The 21,383-nt window shown below is 46.0% G+C and overlaps 1 long non-coding RNA gene across 1 annotated transcript in view; it reads right to left on the bottom strand.

The window, feature by feature from the left end:
• Nucleotides 1-551: 551 nt before the first annotated feature.
• The window catches only part of LOC144761474 (uncharacterized), a 46,563-nt gene continuing 25,731 nt past the window's right edge, over nt 552-21,383 (bottom strand). Inside the window, exon 3 of the long non-coding RNA XR_013595737.1 lies at nt 552-768. This is a non-coding gene — a long non-coding RNA (uncharacterized LOC144761474). The remainder of the gene's footprint in view (nt 769-21,383) is intronic.

Genomic DNA, 21,383 nt, shown 5'->3' with positions numbered 1-21,383 from the left:
AAGTTCATAGGAACAAGTGCAAATGAAGCAGCAGAAGTGGTAAGGGCACAATTTCAACCTGCTCAAATAAGCAGGGATAATTTTCAGCATGTTATCCAAATTTAATCACCAAAGTGCATGAAACATTCAGAAATTGTGCAGTATGCAAAGTGCAAAAATTATTAAAAAGTGCACAAGAGCAATACACAAAGATAGCTCAAACCACTACCGAACAACTACCAATGAAAATATTTCAGCACCAACAAATACATATTTCTAGCTTTTTTTATATATCGTTATCCTCTCTATACACAATGGGAAACAACCCCAAAACTGCTTGAATTTGTCACTTTCCTTAATTCTCTTGGCATACATATACTCTATCTGTCATATTCTCAGTACTTAATTTGAGCCAGTGGTTTTCCCATGCTCGGGACCGGCACTTAGTTGGCAGCACCAGCACTTATGACAGTCTGCCACATAGTGGGCTGTTTGTCTGATTTAAAGTGAGCACAACAACAGTTCTTTAAAAATTCAATTTACGTTAAAAATTACTATTACCTGCTACCCACGATAATCTTATAGCTTTGGGTGCCTGGTACTGTCTGCATTGTCGCACTTGTAGGAGTGTGATGGTTAGTAGCTGGTTTGGTACTGTCATTGGCAGCTTTGGCAGGGGCAATTGGTGGTGCAGGCTGCAGTGACTTCCAGATGAGTGCCCTGGCACTTATAAATTAAGCACTGAGTATTCTCCTCATTTTGGTTTGCCATTGATGAAAAGATGGGCATCTAGGAGAATTCCATCACTGTAAAATGAGTGATCTAGCAATCGAAAAATGAACTTCTGCTCTAATCGCGTGAAACCTTTATTCACAATCAATATCCCAAAAAGTTCTACTAATAAGCCTGTCTTCACCCTTTTAGATAACATTAGAGATAAAAAAGTAAATATCTGATGCAAAACAAATATAGGACAGGACATGTAAAAACAATATGTGGCAAATCTCCCTGCACCATTGTGCTTCATGTAAAGCTATTATTTGGAACATTAAGACAATATTTGTTTAACCATTGGGGGGTATAATATAGATCCTATCAAGCAAACAACTTAATTTGTTTATGATTCACTATCCTTAACAGTTTATGTCCAAATGCGGAAATGTCTGCTCTCTGATTTTGAGAAATAGCACATCCAGTAACATACAACTTTTTAGAGATGCTTTGAGATATAGCATTGTTGAAGTTCTGAATTCAACACTTTGTACCAACTTCCAACTTTGATCATGTTATGCTTATAAAATAGTTTTTAAAAGTTTGCAGTTAAATGGATCATACTTGGGATTGAGGGGCTTCAAGCAGCTGAACATTGATGCAAAACTAAACCATGGGGATGGGTTCTCGCATATTAACTGACCTAACTGCTGCCAGATTGTCTATCTACCATTGATACTATAGTAATAAACCCCAACATATTCCAAAATGCAGTTGTGGATTGAGGGATCCACAAGACAAGACTATCACAATCCTGTAAAGAAAAAAAGCTATGAACATCAAAAATCTTATATTTGAACCCTAATTTATTTGTATGCAGAATTGTTGCTTTTAGTATTTTGTACCTTGTTTTCTTGGAGCATTTCCATAATATAAAAAAAACGAGAGCTGCAACCATAGCTCCTGCCCCATAATACTTAAAAAGAATGTATCTGGTGAGAATGGATCAGCATATAGACGTGCATGATAATTGACAAAGTCTGTCTGATAATATTGATAAAAATTGGGTAAAGTCAACCCGTCCTGATCCTTATCTAATTGGATAGCCAACAAAGCAATACATGGTCACTTCTGTTGCCATATAAATCTCCTAGTTAGACTGTCCACTTCCTTAAAGAACTTCTTACTAAGTCAAACAGGTATTTTAGAAAATAAAAAAGAGGCTGAATCGACATTTTAATTAGGGCAACTCTACCTATATGGATAAAGGCAAAAACCTCTAATCTTCCAGCTTTCACTTGACTTTTCTGAGCACTGTGTTATAATCTATCTCATACAGATCAAGAGTGTTGGAGATAACGAAAACACTGAGATATCTAATAGTACGAGTGGGCGCCCACTGTTCTCTAAGTACCATAGGAAGATCCTCAGCGGAAGCATTAAACAGCAAAATGTCAGATTTTTGTGCTTGATCTTGCAGCCCTCGATTAATGTAAACTTGCTAATCCTATCTATTATTCTTTGAATATTAGCTCGATCTGCATCCAGATGTAGAATAATGTTGTCTGCAAAGAGTTTTGGTTTGGACATACCAGAAACTGGAGGTGAGATAGAATCTTCTTTTCATAAAACAATAGCCAATGGTTCAATAAAGAAAGCAAATAATACCAATGAAAGAGGACATTCTTGATGCATTCCACGTGAAGTGTAGTATTGTGCTACATTGCTTGAGTCGATACTGATCATAGCTATTGCTCCTGAATAGCAATTCTTAACACGGGTTGCAAATTTGGCAGGAAAACCCAACCTCCTCCGAATCTTGAATAAAGCTGGCCAACTTACTAGGTCAAAAGCTTTTTCTGCGCCAACCATAATTATGGCAGCATCTATGTTATTGACCAAAAATAATCTATAGCCTGGATCAAATAGTTAGTATTAACTACCATAGACCTGTTGGGAAGAAAGCCGTTTTGATCGCCATTAATTAATTTCTGGGCAACAAGAGCCAGGTGGTTGGTTAAGATCTTCATTAAAAGTTTATATTCTGCATTCAGCAAACTAATAGGCTATACAAATTAGTGGTCAGAATTCTCATTCGTTATGTGAAAGTCAGCTGGTTTCCTATTTGAAGATTATTGGACTACACCTCCTTTGACCCGAATATGGATTAACCGCTTCCGTGCGTTCGTCGGCCAACGGCCGTTGCAAACACTATCTCGGTAGTGCTGCGCATGTCCGTTGGCCGACGGGCCCCGCCCGCGATATCAAACGTTCGCACGGCGGCGGCATTGCCGCTGCGGTAAATGGGTAAAGTGGACTTGATATCATCTACTGTTGGATTGAACATTGACTCTTTCTTACAATTTGAGTGCTCAGATTAGCCCTTTGACATAGTTTGTACCTCCTTTCATTTCTTTTGAGAGTCATATTAGGGTTGTTGGTAACCAACCCTTTTTTCCTTTGAGTACCATCTAAGATACTTGGGTTGTTTTACTTTTCCCATACGCAGTGCAGAGTACCTATTGCTGTGTTCTGACATGGTTACAAAGTGTTATAACTACACAGATTAGGATTGAGAGGTGATTTATCTTTTTTCAAAAACCTTAATACAGTGCATTGAGTAAATAATGGTGAGATGGGTCCACCTGCAATTGTCTTATTAAATAGTTTCATCACTCTGTCTAGGAAAACACTAGGAAATTCTTTGTAAACCTCAATGGGAATGCCACCCAGTTCAGTTGCCTTGGCATTGGCCAAATACATTCTAAATTCCTTTTCTGAAATTGGATTTAATAGGCTTTCCTACTGTGATTTTGATAGCTGAGGAAATGGAACTGTATTAAGATAATTTGCAAGAACATCCTCTGCTACCTCGGATAGTGCCAGATAAAGGAAGGAATCAATATTTTCTGGATATCTTCGCTGCTAGCAGTAATATTATTGGTATCTGGATCTAGCAACTCTGAAGTTCGATTGACCCTAGATTTGTGACCAAGCTAAGGCACAGCCCACCTGCTCGCTGTCCTCCTAAGCTTGCTGAAATCCAGTCTTTGCATTCACTATTTCCTCATTCAAGAAGGAATTTTTAAGATTACTTTTAGCCAGTTTTAAAGATTTACTAGAAAAAAGAGGATAAATGTAAACAGTCCTTAATCTCACACCTTATATTAACGTGCATTTCCTCAAGGTGCAATGAATCTTCATAGAGTTTGCTGTAATTGCAATGACCTGGCTGTGAAAGTATGCCTTAAATGCTTCTCAAATACTAAATAATGTGGCTGAATTCGTGTTTAGTCTAAAAAATTCCTCAATAAAAAAAATGTGCATTGATTTTCCAATTATCGAGCACTAATAAGGACCTGTCAAAACACCATCTCATTCTTCTAATATTAACGAACCTAGTTTCCAGTTGAAGGGAAACCACTGAGTGGTCCAAAGAGCAATTTCCTATAATTTGTGAATAAAAACTATTGAACTGTGATGAAACTAAGAAAAAAGTCACTCAGATATGCATATAGTATCATGTAAAAAGTCTAGCATCAGGATTCCTGGTGCGCCATGGATCTAACAAGCCATAAACTTCCTTGAGTTTAACCACCTTAGAAGCAGATTTCTGCTTTAGTTATTTGTTATTCCTACACGAGGTTCCAAACAGATTAAAAAAAGCCGCTCAAGATCATTAACCATCCTGTGTCCACCATTGCTTAATATATTTGTTGAAGGGGTTCATTTCATCCTCTATTGGGCCATGATAATTAATAAAAATGGAATCTAAACACGTAACCACCCAAAGGCATCGTCCCTGGGTTTCTCTCCTAGTGCTCTCAATTACCCAATTGAAGGATCAGTAGGAGAAAATAGCTTACCCCTACATGAAAACCCCACTGATGAAAATAAAGCATGGGAAAACCCAGAGGGAATACCCAGCTTAGGAGTATTTGATTTGAAGTTGGTTTCTTGCCGAAACATTACGATTGGTTTATGCAATTTGAACCAACTAACTGCAATAGTTGCCTAATCCATTTATATTGCAGGAGAACACCTTTAAAAATCCAGCCATTCTCACCTCTCAACACATAGAAATGTTACTACTTCGTGTGAAAAAAAAGCATCCTACTGTACAATAAAGCCACCATTTTTTGCTATAAACAACTCCAGTGCCACCTCCCTGAACTTCATCTCCCCCCCTTCATCTCCAGGGCCCCCGTTTTTAAGGAGGAGGGCACCAGAGATAGTAGATTTTGTTGTACTGCTCATCTGGAGTGGCAGCATCAGGGTGGGGTGAAGGAAATGGCGTGCAGCACACAACAGGGACCGCCTACACACCATCCCTACGGGGACCACATTGGCTGAGGCATGAGCTTGTTCCGCTTGTACCAAACCTTTAGCAGAAAATACCTCACAGCAAATACTATATGACCACAAGTATCTGTTTTGTAATGTTGTGGACGGCTGGGCGAGGCCACGCGACCTGACCCAGCAGGGATGACTGCTGTTGTATTGTTTTTGTTTTCACACCCCTCTATTGGGCTGGACTGGCGTACGCCATTTCATCATAGGCAAGCCAATAAAGAGCCCAGGAGCCCGGGCGTGGTTAGTCCTGTGACCACCACCGTAACTAAGCATGTGTCCATGTGTGTCCGCCTGCACCAACACTGGGCCTGTCCCCATGTGGCGGGGCCTCCTCTCGGCCAACGCAACACTGGTGATGAGGTGGCTATGTCCTGCGCCCACCTACGCACACCCTCACCTGCAGCCACTCTTTGTGTATATATCACTTGTATATATTGTGCACGTGAATTTCTGAATGTATTTTTGATTGTTTTGATTACTGTGCCTTTGATGACATACAAAGAAGTCGTTGAGAAATGCGAATAAAATAAAATAAAAAAATGTCAAACAACACAGTGGATCACTCAGTACTGATAGGCTGGGTGTGTACATAGTATCAAAGAAGTAAACCTGACCGGTTATTTGTTCAGTTTGCCAGATAGTTGAGGTCCAAGCCGGTCAGAGACAGGACCCAAACCTCTCTTGGTTCCCCACTCTTTGATCACCTGCAGTGGTGCCTGTCCAGCTACACGGCTGCCACTGGGCCTAGCGCGAGCCGCACCATCCTGGTCGCCTTCTGGCCGCTCACTGCACCCACCAACGGCTGCCACCACATGCATGGCGGTGAATGCCGCCTTCCGCCCGCACGCTGCAGACACCAACTGCGGCCACCACAGATACAGCGATGAGTGCTGCCCCTGCTGCCAGTCCTGCGTGGCATACGTGCGGCCTGTCCTTGGCCAGCACTCTGCTGGCATCCAACTGCTATGCCCTCGCTAGACCGTGCAAGCACTGCATGCAGCAGTCAGCACTTCCCTCCAGAGGCCTCCACACGGCCACCACACGGCCAATGCCCAACAGCCTATAATGCCCAACAGTGCCTGCAGCATCACGGCCAAGACTCAGGCCCCAGCAGCAATGCCCAACAGCCTATAAGGCCCAATGCTGCCTACAGCAACGCAGCCACAACTGAGGCCCCAGCAGCATTCCAGGCCTTACGCTCTCTGCCGCACTCTGGGCCCACAGGGGACTCCTGCTGTCCCACCTGCCGGCTCACTTGCTCCCCACACAAACGCTCAGGCATTTCTTGGAGTCTGCTAACTCTGCAGGCCCAAAGGACCCCCACCTGTGGATACCCACCCCATATGGGCACCCCTTTACCACCTCAGTACCGCCTCAGTATGACCTCAATACTGCAGCTGGAACCTTTCACTGTCACTGGCTGAAGACGGTCACCCCAAGTGGGATGGGTATGCTCAGAGTGAGTCCCATGCTCTCCACACCACTGGAGTCAAGCTATCCTGGCTGAAGACCGCTGATAGCCAGAAACAGGTTCTAGGATGCTTGATTCCGGTCCAGGAAAGACATGACTTGGCAGTTCGGGCTGGACTGTTCCCATGAGGCACAGGGTCAAGGCTGATTTGCATATGGCCATGTCTGAACTGGGGTGGTGTGGAGTGCAAAAAAACGATGGATTTAGGCCCAGATCTCTGTACTGGGGTGAATGTATGACATTGTTCTGCATTCTGTCCATCAACTGTTGTTTTGCATTTGTCACCCCGAGTGGGATGGGTATGCTCAGACGTGAGTCCCATGCTCTCCACACCACTGGAGTCAAGCTATCCTGGCTGAAGACAGCTGATAGCCAGAAACCGGTCCTAGGATGCTTGATTCCGGTTCAGAAAAGACATGGCTTGGCAGTTCGGGCTGGACTGTTCCCGTGAGGGACAGGGTCAAGGCTGATTTGCATATGGCCATGTCTGAACTGGGGTGGTGTGGAGTGCAAAAAAACGATGGATTTAGGCCCAGATCTCTGTACTGGGGTGAATGTATGACATTGTTCTGCATTCTGTCCATCAACCGTTGTTTTGCATTTGTCACCCCGAGTGGGATGGGTATGCTCAGACGTGAGTCCCATGCTCTCCACACCACTGGAGTCAAGCTATCCTGGCTGAAGACGGCTGATAGCCAGAAACCGGTCCTAGGATGCTTGAGTCCGGTCCAGGAAAGACATGGCTTGGCAGTTCGGGCTGGACTGTTGCCATGAGGCACAGGGTCAAGGCTGATTTGCATATGGCCATGTCTGAACTGGGGTGGTGTGGAGTGCAAAAAAACGATGGATTTAGGCCCAGATCTCCGTACTGGGGTGAATGTATGACATTGTTCTGCATTCTGTCCATCAACCGTTGTTTTGCATTTGTCACCCCGAGTGGGATGGGTATGCTCAGACGTGAGTCCCATGCTCTCCACACCACTGGAGTCAAGCTATCCTGGCTGAAGACGGCTGATAGCCAGAAACCGGTCCTAGGATGCTTGAGTCCGGTCCAGGAAAGACATGGCTTGGCAGTTCGGGCTGGACTGTTGCCATGAGGCACAGGGTCAAGGCTGATTTGCATATGGCCATGTCTGAACTGGGGTGGTGTGGAGTGCAAAAAAACGATGGATTTAGGCCCAGATCTCCGTACTGGGGTGAATGTATGACATTGTTCTGCATTCTGTCCATCAATTGTTGTTTTGCATTTGTCACCCCGAGTGGGATGGGTATGCTCAGACGTGAGTCCCATGCTTTCCACACCACTGGAGTCAAGCTATCCTGGCTGAAGACGGCTGATAGCCAGACACCGGTCCTAGGATGCTTGGTGTGGAGTGCAAAAAAACGATGGATTTAGGCCCAGATCTCTGTACTGGGGTGAATGTATGACATTGTTCTGCATTCTGTCCATCAACTGTTGTTTTGCACTGGCCCTCCCCATCCCAAGCTGAACACTGGAAAGCGTGGGTGGAGCGCCTCAAAACCTACTTCGACGTGGCTGACATCCCGGCGCCATGGAGACGGCATATGCTCCTTCATCTGGGAGGTGCGGACATACACAAAATCTCCAAAACTGTGTACAAGGTCGGGCCCCCAAGAAAATACACCTCTATGCACGATGCCAACACAGCGCACTTCGAGCCTTACGCTAACCCTGACTACGAGCGATTCTCCTTCACCAAACCCGCTAGCTACCAGACTAATCAGTTGACGTCTACTATGGGCGCCTAAAAGAACTGGCAAGCACATGTACCCTCCTAGACGAGGACAGACGAAGTCTGGGCATAGTTCATTCAGGGTTGCGCCTCCTCCAAGCTTCATGAGCGCATCCTGCAGGAGCACAACATGCCCATAAAAGACATCCTGACAATGGGGGCGCACCAAAGGACTATCCAAGGCATGAGCTGCCCACATGGACCCTACTTCGTTGACGACAGTCAAAGAAGAACCAGTGAAAACGCACTCCTCCAACCAAGCACCGCCCGCAAGGTCGCCCATGTGGATGGTGCGGCGGCCCATACCCGCACACTGGAGTTTGCCCCACCAACGGCAAGACCTATAGCGCATGCGGAAAACTCAATCATTTTTCCGCCGTGTGCCGCTCATCACAAAGGCACAGGCCCAAAAGCTCACAGAAGCAGGTACGTGCGGTTGAACCACACCCGGGTGATGCCACCGACAGCGACATGGATGAGAACGATGCTGCCACCGTCCACGTGGTACAGATGCTGAACACGCTCACAGCCACCTGTCAGTCTGCACCTATCTGCAACATAACAGTGCAAGACCACGCCGTAGCTGTGCTTATCGACACTGGGGCCACCATCAACCTCATGGCTGAACACGTCTACCATGGCCTGCCAAATCCCCTGAGGCTGCACAACACCAGCATTCAAGTGTACGCTTTTGGCAACCATTACCTGTTCACAATATGTGGCCTCTTCCAAGCAGAACTCTCGCACGATGGCACCAGGCAATCCGCGAAAGTCTATGTGTCTTGTGAAGGGTCAGGATTCCTCCTCAGCTGCCAGACGGCCCAAGACCTCAATTTGATCCACTTCACATTCGACATGCATGCCCAAGGCCTCAATCATCTGCTCCATGACTTCTCACCACTGTTTGAAGGAATTGGATGCTTAAAAGGACCGTCCATCAAATTACACATCAACAAGTCAGTAGCCCCAATCGCCCTCCGGCACAGGAGAGTAGTCTTTCATCTACGGCCAAAAGTGGAGGCTGCGCTTCGGCTCCTGGAGAAAGCAGGCATCATTAAACGGGCGAGCAGACCAATGCCATGGGTATCACCCATCGTCGCAGCCAAAATGCCAAAGCAACCCGACGCAGTGCGCATCTGCATGGACATGAGGATTCCCAAGGTGGCTATCAAAGCGGTTGCATCGGGTAACTGCAGCCCCCTGCAGCACCCAACACCACGCCACACAGAGACCACCCAATCAGTGTTGAAGGCCCTCGACGCGGTTCGCCATGAACTGTCTGTCACCCCAGACGGCGGTCTGTTGAGAGGCCCCCTTCTCATCCTACCGGAATTCCTGACCCACAAAGCAGTCTTCCTTGCGTACAGGGCGCACCAAGGAATTGTCAAATTGAAAAGTCGACTACAAAGTAAATTGGAAGCAGTGGTAAGGCAGTGCCCCATCTGCCTGGCTACTAGCCTGTCAGACCGGCCGGCACCAATCATCAGGGAAGCAGCTCCCGGCACCCAGTGGGGAAGGGTGAGGGCAGACTTTGGCAGCCTTCCAGGTGGCCTACACATGCTGGTAGTGTTGGACGACTTCTCCAGGTACCCAAAAGTGGAGATCATTCCCACGACGTCCGCCACCGCAGTGATCCCCAAACTAGAGAAGATCATGGCAACACATGGTCTGTTCAAAGAATTTTTAACCGACAATGGGCCCCCATTCACCAGCGCCAAACTGAGTAACTACCTGGTGTCCCAGAACATAAAACACAGCCGAATAACCCCGAGATGGCCCTAAGCAAATGGCGAGGGGGAACGCCTGATGAAGACCCTCATCAAGACCATACAGATCGCCCTCGCCGAAAGACGCAACCTGGAACAAGCCCTCTACCAATTCCTCAGGGAGTATCAGCTCACCCCACACTGCACCACTGGCATCGCTCCAAGAAAGTTGTGCCTAGGTCAAACCATGGTGGATGATATTCCACATCACCCAACGTGGGATGAGGCTTCAAACCCACCAAACCTATCTGACTCAAGAAGAGCATACATGAATGATAAAGCTTCCCAGAGAAGACGCGCCCAGGAACCCTCGCTCCAAGTGGGAGACCGTGTACTGGTACAGGATCGCCACCCGGGCGGGAAATGCCCGCTACCGTTTGAGTTAGCTCCATGGGTGGTAGTGAACGTCAGAGGCACCCAGGTGACAGCTCTATTATTATTATTATTAATTAAAACTTATATAGCGCACAGCTACCCTGGGGCATCCCGGCGCTATGAACAGTGCGTCAACCGTGGGACCATGAAATAATAATAACGACTCACAGGGGAAACAGATGTGTTTTCAAACCTCTGCGAAAACGCAGGGTACAGGTCTCAGCGCGGAGTTTTAGGGGGAGGGAATTCCAAAGCATTGCTGTATGCACAGAGAATCGCCTCCCACCCGTGCGTGATCTTTTTACTCTCGGGACCTGGAGCAAACACCTCTGGTCAGACCTCAGTGCTCTATTCGCTTTATAAGGCACTACCAAGCTCCCCAAAAGAGGAGGCCCGCCGCCCTGGAGTGTTTTATGGGCGATGGACAGTGCCTTGAACTTTACTCTCTCCCGCACTGGTAGCCAGTGCAGTGCCTTGAGAGCGGGTCTGGCAGATTCAGTTCGAGGGATACCCATGAGGAGTCTGGCCGCCGCGTTTTGCACCTGCTGAAGCTTGTTAAAAGTAGATTCAGGGGCGCCCAGAAACAGACTATTGCTGTAATCAAGGCGAGATGTTATCAAACCCTGAATCAACAGCTTCCTTGATGGAAAAGGAAGAAGCGGAAGAATTTTACGCGCCGCCCGCAGCAGGGCAAAACAAACTCCCGCAGTTCTTTTGGCGTGAATTCTGAGGGAGAGATCTTGCTCCAGCCAGACTCCCAGGCTCTTGATCTCCTCTTTCATGGTTGGAAAGTCACCCATACAGCTTGGCCAACATGATGGTGACAGTTGCGGCGTTTTGTTTCCAAGCAGCATGATCTCTGTTTTAGAGCCGTTCAGCTTCAAGGCTGAACTGCTCATCCAGGTGTGGACGTCCGTCAAACATGAATGCAACAAGTCAGGGTTCTCCACCAGTTGAGGAAGGGCGACCACCAGCTGAGTATCATCAGCATAGCTGATGATTTTGATGTTATAAGGGGTCACCACATCCTCCAGGGGGGCCATATAGACATTAAATAATGTCGGGCTCAGGGACGAGCCCTGCGGCACCCCCCATTGGAGAGAAATAGATGGAGACTTGTTGCTTCCTTCCCAGACCTGATAGGAACGATCTTCCAGAAATGAGCAGAGCCATTTCAAGGCGACACCTGCCACACCCACCTTTGACAGCCGTTGGGTCAACACCTGATGGTCAACGGTGTCGAATGCCGCACTCAGATCCAGGAGGATCACTGCCACTGATCCTCCCGAATCTAAGATGCGCCTCGATTCCTCAACGACCGCCAGGAGGGCCGTGTCGGTGCCTTGGCCGGGACGGAAGCCGGTCTGCGAGTCCCGGAGCAGACCATTCGACTCAAGAAAGTTGGACAGTCGATGGTTAGCAAGCTTCTCAGCAATTTTGCTGAGGCCTGGCAACAGAGAAATGGGCCTAAAATTGGCCAGCTCAGCCGTGTCAAGGTTAGATTTTTTTAGAAGAGCCTTGACCACGGCTTTTTTCCAGGTGGGTGGCACCAAACCACGAGAGAAAGAAGCGTTAATCAGGTCCGTAATGGGCCCTACCACCGCGATTGCCGCTTGTTTTAGGATTTTAAAAGGGACTGGGTCCGTGGGGGAACCGCTTTTTATGGAAGCTATAGCTTTTAGTATTTCACTTTCTGAGACTGGGCCAAACGTATCAAGGGAGAGAGGACACTCTTTTATCCCAATAAGGGGGGGTTCTTCTTGAATCCCATGAGATATAGCGACCTGGGGTAAAGAGTCAAGTATTTTTACAATTTTAATATGAAAAAAATTGGCCAACTCCTTACACCTCTCAGGGTCATGGGTGACTGCTGGCTCAGGAACTTTTAACGGTTCTTGCACCACCTTAAAGGTCTCCCTGGAGGAGTTTGAGGCAAGTTGTATTCGCTCCTCAAAAAATTGTGCTTTTGCCAGGCGGAGGGCTGCTTTATAGGCTCTAATCGCTGTCCAGTAGTCCTTACGCCTGGCAGCATCAAATTTCTTCCTCCAGGCCCTTTCCAGTTTCTTGCATCCTTTCTTAAGCAGGCGGAGCTCAGCCGTGAACCAGGGGGCGGAACCCACTCGTTTCTCCCTCTTCTGTAGGGTTTTCACCGGGATGAAGCCATCAAGCGAGGCGTTCAACCATCGGTTGAGGTCAGCATCTCCTTTAATCGGGTCTGCCTCAGATGTAGGTTGTGAATTTGCCAGGACATGGGTCCAGTCACCAATCGGTAGTCTGGACCATATACGGTCCACCACCACCTCTTGAGATGTCGGTTTTGAAGGCAGATTGATTTGCCATTCCATCGACACTAAGGAGTGATCTGACCATGGGAGCGGAAGGGCTGGCCTGGCCCTCAGCCGAGGGATGTTCGAAAAAACCGGATCCAGCAAATGGCCCTTCACGTGGGTGGCTCCTGTGTTGACTAACCGGAGCTCACAAGCGGACAGATCTCCTTTGAGGTCTGCCGCAATCATATCTGCAGTGTCCTCAAAATGCAGATTCAAGTCCCCTAACACAATGAAGGAAGATGTGGATGTTGCCAAGAGTGTTACCGTTTCCATCACAGAGCTTACAAAGTTGCCGACCTTACCCGGGGGTCGGTAGATCAGCAGGCCAGCCAATGTGACCGTTGGTGATATCTGTATAGAAAAGTGGCAACTCTCGCAATCTGCCACCAAACCCCTCCAGACCCTGCAATTAAGGTTATCACGATAGATAACGGCGAGTCCACCCCCTCGTCCCTCAGGTCTATCCAGATGACAGATAAGGTAGCTTGGGGGGAGGGCAAGTACGATATCCGCATCAGAACTAGCAGTAATCCATGTTTCCGACAGAAACAAGATGTCTAGTTCATGCTCTTGAATAAGAATATTAATTTCTACGGCATGACACGGAAGTGACCTGCAATTAAGCAGGCCCCATAGCAAGGTGCTTTTATCTGGGTGAGGATGAAACAATACGTCCAAACCTCGTGGGGATAATACCCGAGCACCCATGTTGCTAACAGGGTAATTTTCAGGGGGAATGATGCGTAGTGCAAGTAGCTCCTCGCGTGAGTAGATGATACGCAGTGGAGGAGAATTTGACATAGTGCCAGGCCCTAAGCCCGTCTGAGCCCGGACGAGCCCAGACGGGCAGGACTCTGGCTGGACTCCGGCGTGAGTCCGGCGACTCCACTGCGCGTCGACATGGCGAGCTTTAAGTAGGGCGTGGAGTCCGGTCTGCGAAGCTAGTGCGCTGGCCGAATGTCGCCACGAGGAGTCCCTGCCTCACCCAAGATGGCGGTCGCCGTTCTGAAGTGTGTCCAGAGAGCTAAGTGAGTCCGCTCCCAGCAGCGGTGCTTATTACCTTTTATGTGGGGGTAAGCGCTATATGTCAGGTCCCACAACACTATTTACACCCTAAAAATGGAACAATATTAAAAAGCGCGAAGCGCTGCCAAAAATAAAGCCTAAAGTTTTAAAAGCGCGAGAGCGCTGACAAATGTACTATGAGCGCGTAAAAATCTTCCTGGAGCGCGGTTCGAGTGCCTTAGTTCAAGGCAGAGCGAGCCTAGAAGCTCACCTTAAGTAGGGCGTGGAGTCCGGTCTGCGAAGCTAGTGCGCTGGCCGAATGTCGCCACGAGGAGTCCCTGCCTCACCCAAGATGGCGGTCGCCGTTCTGAAGTGTGTCCAGAGAGCTAAGTGAGTCCGCTCCCAGCAGCGGTGCTTATTACCTTTTATGTGGGGGTAAGCGCTATATGTCAGGTCCCACAACACTATTTACACCCTAAAAATGGAACAATATTAAAAAGCGCGAAGCGCTGCCAAAAATAAAGCCTAAAGTTTTAAAAGCGCGAGAGCGCTGACAAATGTACTATGAGCGCGTAAAAATCTTCCTGGAGCACGGTTCGAGTGCCTTAGTTCAAGGCAGAGCGAGCCTAGAAGCTCACCTTAAGTAGGGCGTGGAGTCCGGTCTGCGAAGCTAGTGCGCTGGCCGAATGTCGCCTCGAGGAGTCCCTGCCTCACCCAAGATGGCGGTCGCCGTTCTGAAGTGTGTCCAGAGAGCTAAGTGAGTCCGCTCCCAACAGCGGTGCTTATTACCTTTTATGTGGGGGTAAGCGCTATATGTCAGGTCCCACAACACTATTTACACCCTAAAAATGGAACAATATTAAAAAGCGCGAAGCGCTGCCAAAAATAAAGCCTAAAGTTTTAAAAGCGCGAGAGCGCTGACAAATGTACTATGAGCGCGTAAAAATCTTCCTGGAGCGCGGTTCGAGTGCCTTAGTTCAAGGCAGAGCGAGCCTAGAAGCTCACCTTAAGTAGGGCGTGGAGTCCGGTCTGCGAAGCTAGTGCGCTGGCCGAATGTCGCCACGAGGAGTCCCTGCCTCACCCAAGATGGCGGTCGCCGTTCTGAAGTGTGTCCAGAGAGCTAAGTGAGTCCGCTCCCAACAGCGGTGCTTATTACCTTTTATGTGGGGGTAAGCGCTATATGTCAGGTCCCACAACACTATTTACACCCTAAAAATGGAACAATATTAAAAAGCGCGAAGCGCTGCCAAAAATAAAGCCTAAAGTTTTAAAAGCGCGAGAGCGCTGACAAATGTACTATGAGCGCGTAAAAATCTTCCTGGAGCGCGGTTCGAGTGCCTTAGTTCTACAAGGCCAGGAGACTGTAACACGCAACTTGTCACAATTCAAGACGGTTCCCACTGACAGCGTGGAAGACTTCCCAGAGAGTGTACCGATGGGAGACTTCACCTTTTTTTTAAAATTCTGTTTATTGAGTTTAAGCAGAGAAAACAAACAACCCACTGTGTGGGCGGTACATCAACAACCACAACCTTCAACACAGTCAACAAGATGTGATCGATGTTGTTTCACATATACAAATGCCAGAGGGTCTAGTGTTCACGACATATCCTAGGGATTACATAGTATACACAAATAACACTTAGGAAGGAGGTGCAGAGTCTTGTTGATTCGTTGTCAATAAATATTGTCGCAGCGGCTCCCATATGTCTTTTGGTTTAGAGGTTGAAGGTAAGTCTCCCGCATACAGCTCCAGGGATTCTTTACAGTATACCATGTCTTTTAACCAGTGAGTAAGGCGTGGGGTCAGGGTACTCTCCCACGTCAACGCTATTCGGCGCTTTGCTATAAGTAATGCAATTCATAAGAATTTCCCCACCACTCACTTAATATGAGGTACGTAACTCAGCAGACACATAGAAGGTGTACATTGCAATTGTAAATTGGTCATATTCTGCAGACATTGTACAACTTCCCTCCAAAATTTAGCGACATTCGTGCAATGCCATGCTAAGTGCCAGAAGTCCGCATCAGGCTGGCGACATCTTTTACAGTCACTGGTGTCGCAAAGTCCAATTTTGTGCAATTTTAAAGGTGTATGATATATCTGCTGAATGTACTTGAAATGGATAATTCTTAGATAGCCATTTGAGGTCAGTTTTCAAGTTAAAGTACATATGTGTTGCCAATCAGCTAGGGTACGTGAAGGATCTAGTCGATTATTCCATCTAGCTAGACTACCATCTTCGACCCCCACAATCTCAGAACGCACCGTTCTATATAGTTTAGTAACCAGCTTACGCTTTGAAGGTGCTACCAGTAGAAGCTGTTGTGATTGTGATATAGGCGGCTGTATTGGAAATGAACCGTAATGATCTTTAAGCGCCTGTTTCAATTGATGAATGGTGAACTGAAACAACAACGATTGATTGGTAATGTATTGTAGGTCTTCTGTTGTGAGAAATTGACCCGCTTCATAGATATCCTTCATGCGTCGTATACCCACCATCTGAAGTGATCGAATCGCCCCATTTTCTTCAGTCACGGATAGGGAAGTATGGCATGCGAGTGGCAGTGCTGGGGCGTATAGCGGGAGTTTTGCTGTTAATTTACCAATAGTCTGCCAGGCGGTGATAGTGGCATCTACCGTGTTGATTTCCGTACGTAGTGTACCTCTGCGTTTATGTGTGATTATTCCCGCCAGCAGGATTGGGTTGGCCTCTCCATCTTCCACCGCCACGTGGGGCGTGAAGTTGTGCGGGTTGTACCACTAGTTGGCATATTGTGCCTGTGCGCATAGATACTATACATATAATTCTGGTGCGCAGAAACCCCCATGTGCATAATCCAGAGTAAGTGTGTTCCAGCTCACCCTAGCCTGTTTGCCATTCCAAATCAGCCTAAGTAGTTGAGTCAGGATATTGTGGAAGAGTTGTTTAGGCAGTGTAATCTGGATGTTATTGAAGAAGTAGAGAAATCGTGGTAGTAAGATAATTTTTATAATGGCAATGCGGTCCGCCAGGGAGAGGGGCAGGGAGGACCATCTATCAACTTGCGTCTCTAATTTCGTGTATGCTGTACCATAATTTTTCTTGATTACAATATCCGTGTCGTGATCCACCCATACTCCCAGATACTTCACCGGGTCTGCAGACCAAATCAGTGGGAATTCCAATGGATGGGCCATAGTAAGTGTCGACAGGGGTATAACCACCAATTTATCCCAGTTTATTAAAAGTCCAGAGAATAAACCGAATCGGATATATTCTTGTAAAAATGGGGATAGATATTTATGGGGCTCACGAACAAAAAGCACCATGTTGTCTGCATATAATGATATGCCAACAGGTCTGTAATTGAAGTTGAGCGCAGACTCCCTGTGCTGCTGCCGGTTTACACAAGCTAGCGGCTCAAGTGTGAGAGCAAAGAGTAGTGGGGATAGGAGACAGCCTTGTCCAGTGCCCCTATTAATAGCAAACGGTTCAGAGGTGAGGTTCTCCACTCGAACCCTCGCCGATGGGTCTGTATATAGCAGCTGTATCCAACGTGTGAATAATGGCGGAATTCCCATTTGTTTCAGGATAGAAAACATGTAGCACCATTCGATGGAGTCGAATGCTTTTGCTGCATCCAACATTACCGCAGCAGCAGGCAGATCTGGTGTGAGAACATGAAACATGGCAAAAAGCGTTCTTAAATTGTGCAATGTAGGGCATTCTGGTATAAAACCAGATTTATCAGGAAGCACTAGGCGGGGCATAAGAGGTTGAAGCAGAGTGGCCAGTATTTTAGCTAATATTTTGGCATCTAGGTTAATGAGCGACAAGGGAAGGTAGGAGTCACACTGGGATGATTCTTTATCTTTATTTAATAAGGTGATAATTAAATCTTGTCTCAATGACGGGGGGAGAATACTTGTATCATGGGCCTCTACATATACCTCTTACAGACATGGCGCTAAAAGGTCAGCGTACTCCTTGTAGAACTCAGCTGTGAGTCCGTCTGGACCAGGGGCCTTTTTTATTTGGTAAAGATCGGATTGCTGTTTTAATATCATCTTCACCAATTGGTTGGCTGAGATATACATGATGGCTATCCGCTAACCAGGCACACGCGATATCAGTGAGATAATCATCAAGCGCCGCCTCATCTGCGCTCCCACGGGATGCTTACAGTCTAGAATAGTAAGATTTAAATTGGTCCACTATCTCATGAGGTGTGTAGTGTTCTTCTCCCTGTGTATATATTATTTTCATGATGGGACAATGTTCAGTATGGAATTGAAGTCTGGTGGCTAAGTTACGACCAGGTCGGCCACCTTCACCATATGCTCGCGCCATGCGGCGACGTGATAAATAACGAGTTTCTCTTTCCGCCATTTTGTTAGTTTCCTGTTTCTGTTCTTGAATGCGGGCTAGTGTATCAGTCTCAGGGTCCGCTGTGTCATCGTGTTCTAGGTTCGCTAGCATGTGTTCAATTTTAGAAATTTGGCCTTGTATATCTTTCAATATACCAGCCGTAGTGCTTATGCATACTCCCCTCACAGTGACCTTGAAGGCCTCCCACAGTGTGGCAGCTCTGTCTACAGTTCCCATATATTTTTTTTTTATTTCTCTATTGCTTGTCTTATGGTGTCACTATAAATGGGGTCCAGCAATGCCTCAGCCCTGGAGCGCCATGTGAATGGACGGTGTAGAGAAGTGGGGATGCTAATACTTAACTTTACTGGGTTATGGTCTGATAGTGTGCGTGGAAGCAGAATTATATTGGTTACCCAGTTGTTACACTCTTCATTTAATAGCCAGTAATTCAATCTGAACCATGTGTTATAATCAGGCATGATACGTGTGCCCACCCTCACCTGTGCATTGCATAATCTCCAGGCATCTACTAGACCGAATTCCAACATAGCATCACGTATATATTGAGCGCCCTTCACAGTGCGTGCAGCCTGTGGGTTCGATCTATCTTTGGTGGGGTCCAAATGTGTATTAAAATCACCCCCCCACACAATATGGCTGCCTCTGGCCATGTACGGAGCACTGTTAGCATTCGGAGAAATACGAGTGGGTCATCCACCACAGGGCCATAAATGTTAATGGCAGTGATCATATTTGTCCCAATTTCCCATGGACCATTGCGCACCTTCCCTCATTATCAATGCATTCCTTTAGGGCTGTAAATCGCAGACCTCGTTTAAACAATATCAGGATCCCTCTGGCAAAAGCAGAATATGATGATGCCAGTCTATACCCAGCCCATCTGGTTGCAATTCTGGTTTCTGATGATTTGGTTAAATGTGTTTCCTCCAAAAGGGCTATCTGAGTTCTGTGTCTGTCTAGATAAGCGTGTACTTGGCGTATTTATTTAGGGATATTGAGTTCCCTTACATTCCATGTCAGGCAAGTGTACTTATCGTGCAGTATTTAAGAAAATAGTTATAGCTAGCGATGATTAGCGACCCAACCCTGTTTGATCATTATGGCAATTATATAATACATCAACATTTAGCCGTAGACTCATTACAGAAATGTCCCAAATATACTTTAAGATCCCACTGTCATGGTTGGCACAATAACTTTTAGTTATCCAATGGTGCGTGCAGAAAAAAGCAGAATAAAACATACAAAGTATTTCCACGCAATCCCTAGTAAACACATCTTCCTCGTGCGTAGGCATGTGATCATATCGTGCAAAAAGAAAAACAACATTATAAAACCCCACCACCCCCTCCCTCTTCAGCACCCTAACATTGCCAAAGCCATGCCCTATATCCCCCACGACCCTTATTGCAAACAACAACAACCCTAGTACAAGAAAGTTGGGCATACCCATGCAACACAACCAACCTCCCACTGGATAAGGGAAGTGACCACCGATTGTCCAAGTATAACAGCCGAGCCACTGTTGTAGCCAAACACAATAAAGATGCATGTATAGCTGTTCAAAGTCTTATGTAAATGCCAGTCTATGCGAACCAGAATGCTAATAACAGTAAAGGATACAAAACCATTGAAACGCCTAAGCAGCGCAAGCATATGGCCCAACGCATGAATGACCTGTCCGGTGTTAGGGGCCGCAGAATGGGGTAGATTGCCCCGTAGTCCCCACGGCAGCTCATAGCATCGGAGTGTAGTGACCTGTTGATTCCCACTTATTCATCAACATCCGAGGTGGCGGGAAATGGTGTTTTCGGATCACTGACTAAATATCGAGGGACAAAATATAGACTACCTAAAATATCGATGCCAAAATATCGACAGACAAAATATCGAATTCCTATCTACAAACAGGTAAGTACAAAAATATTGAATCCAAAATATCGTTAAAAAATATATACTTTGTAAAAATATCGAATGTCTTAAAAATAAAGTAAAATCAAAAAAATATTAAAAATAAATAACTAAAATATACTTAAAAATACTTAAATTACCTTAAAATTATTAAATAATTAATTTAAGTTATAAAAAAACATATAATCATATCTGTTGAAACATATATATATATATATATAAAACGAAGAGTCCTGACCGCCACAGGTCGCGGTTTCAACAGGCGCAGACCTCCACTCCAATACTCGATGTTTAGTCAAATTTCAAACACCAAATGAGCCATCTCAAAAGTGCAAGAGCAAGTGCCCTCCCTGACGCGTTTCGCTCCGCAGGCGGAGCTTGATCACATGACGCGTCAGGAGTAGGCAGTGCAATAAATTGAAGTTAAAAGCCCAAGCGCCTAAAGAAACAGGACGCAAGGGTTGCAACAAAGCAAATAAGCCACCATTTCACAATTCAAGCTATAGTGCAAATAGATTATGTTTTTTGTATATAAACATAAGGACACAATTAGAGCATAGTGCTCGAATGACACAAAGGGATAAAATCAAATAATGTATCTAAAAAAGGAATCTAAGAAAGTAAATCTACTGCAGTAAATTGATTTCGTCATGATTACAACATCCATTGGAATGAAATAATAAAACCATAATGAAAAACACTTCATAGATATTCTCAAACAATAATGAAAATACAACGTGTGCTCAATATGTCCAATGCAAGTGCATCAAAACATTATTTTCCATGGTAGAACAGACAAATAATATTCCCTAGCCAAAAAAAAAGGAAAAAAGAATTGTTATCCCCTATCATTGATGTATTATAAGTCCATGTGTCAAAAAGTGCTTAAGTGCTAAAGTGCAAGTGCTTTAAAACAATTACATATTTAAATGAAATATATTTTAGGCTTCAGAGGACTCGATTTAAAGACCTGAAAACAAGAACAAAAGAGGCACAGTTCTTTAATCAAATATACCATGTATAGATGAGTTAATCAGAGACAGAATTTCCCAAGGAATATAAATCAAAACGAGAGACAACTTGATTCAACTGGGTTAAGGCAGAATACACAACCTCTACAGAAAATGATGTAATTCATCAAAAGCATTTAAACCATTGGGATAACGAGTATCAAGCAAAAGTATGAAATATGCTTCCCTTTGGCGCAACAATTTCTCACGATCACCTCCTCTGCCCGGGTTCGCTACAGAACACAAAAGGGTATATGTAAGGTCTTTTAATTTCCTATCGTGTACAGCTTTGAAGTGGCGAGCCACTGGATAATTCATATCGGAATTAACTATGGC

Source organism: Lissotriton helveticus, chromosome 6 (assembly GCF_964261635.1).
Source record: "Lissotriton helveticus chromosome 6, aLisHel1.1, whole genome shotgun sequence".
Taxonomy (NCBI): domain Eukaryota; kingdom Metazoa; phylum Chordata; class Amphibia; order Caudata; family Salamandridae; genus Lissotriton; species Lissotriton helveticus.
Note: the sequence above shows the minus strand (reverse complement) of the source record. Positions and strands in the feature narration are given on the sequence as shown.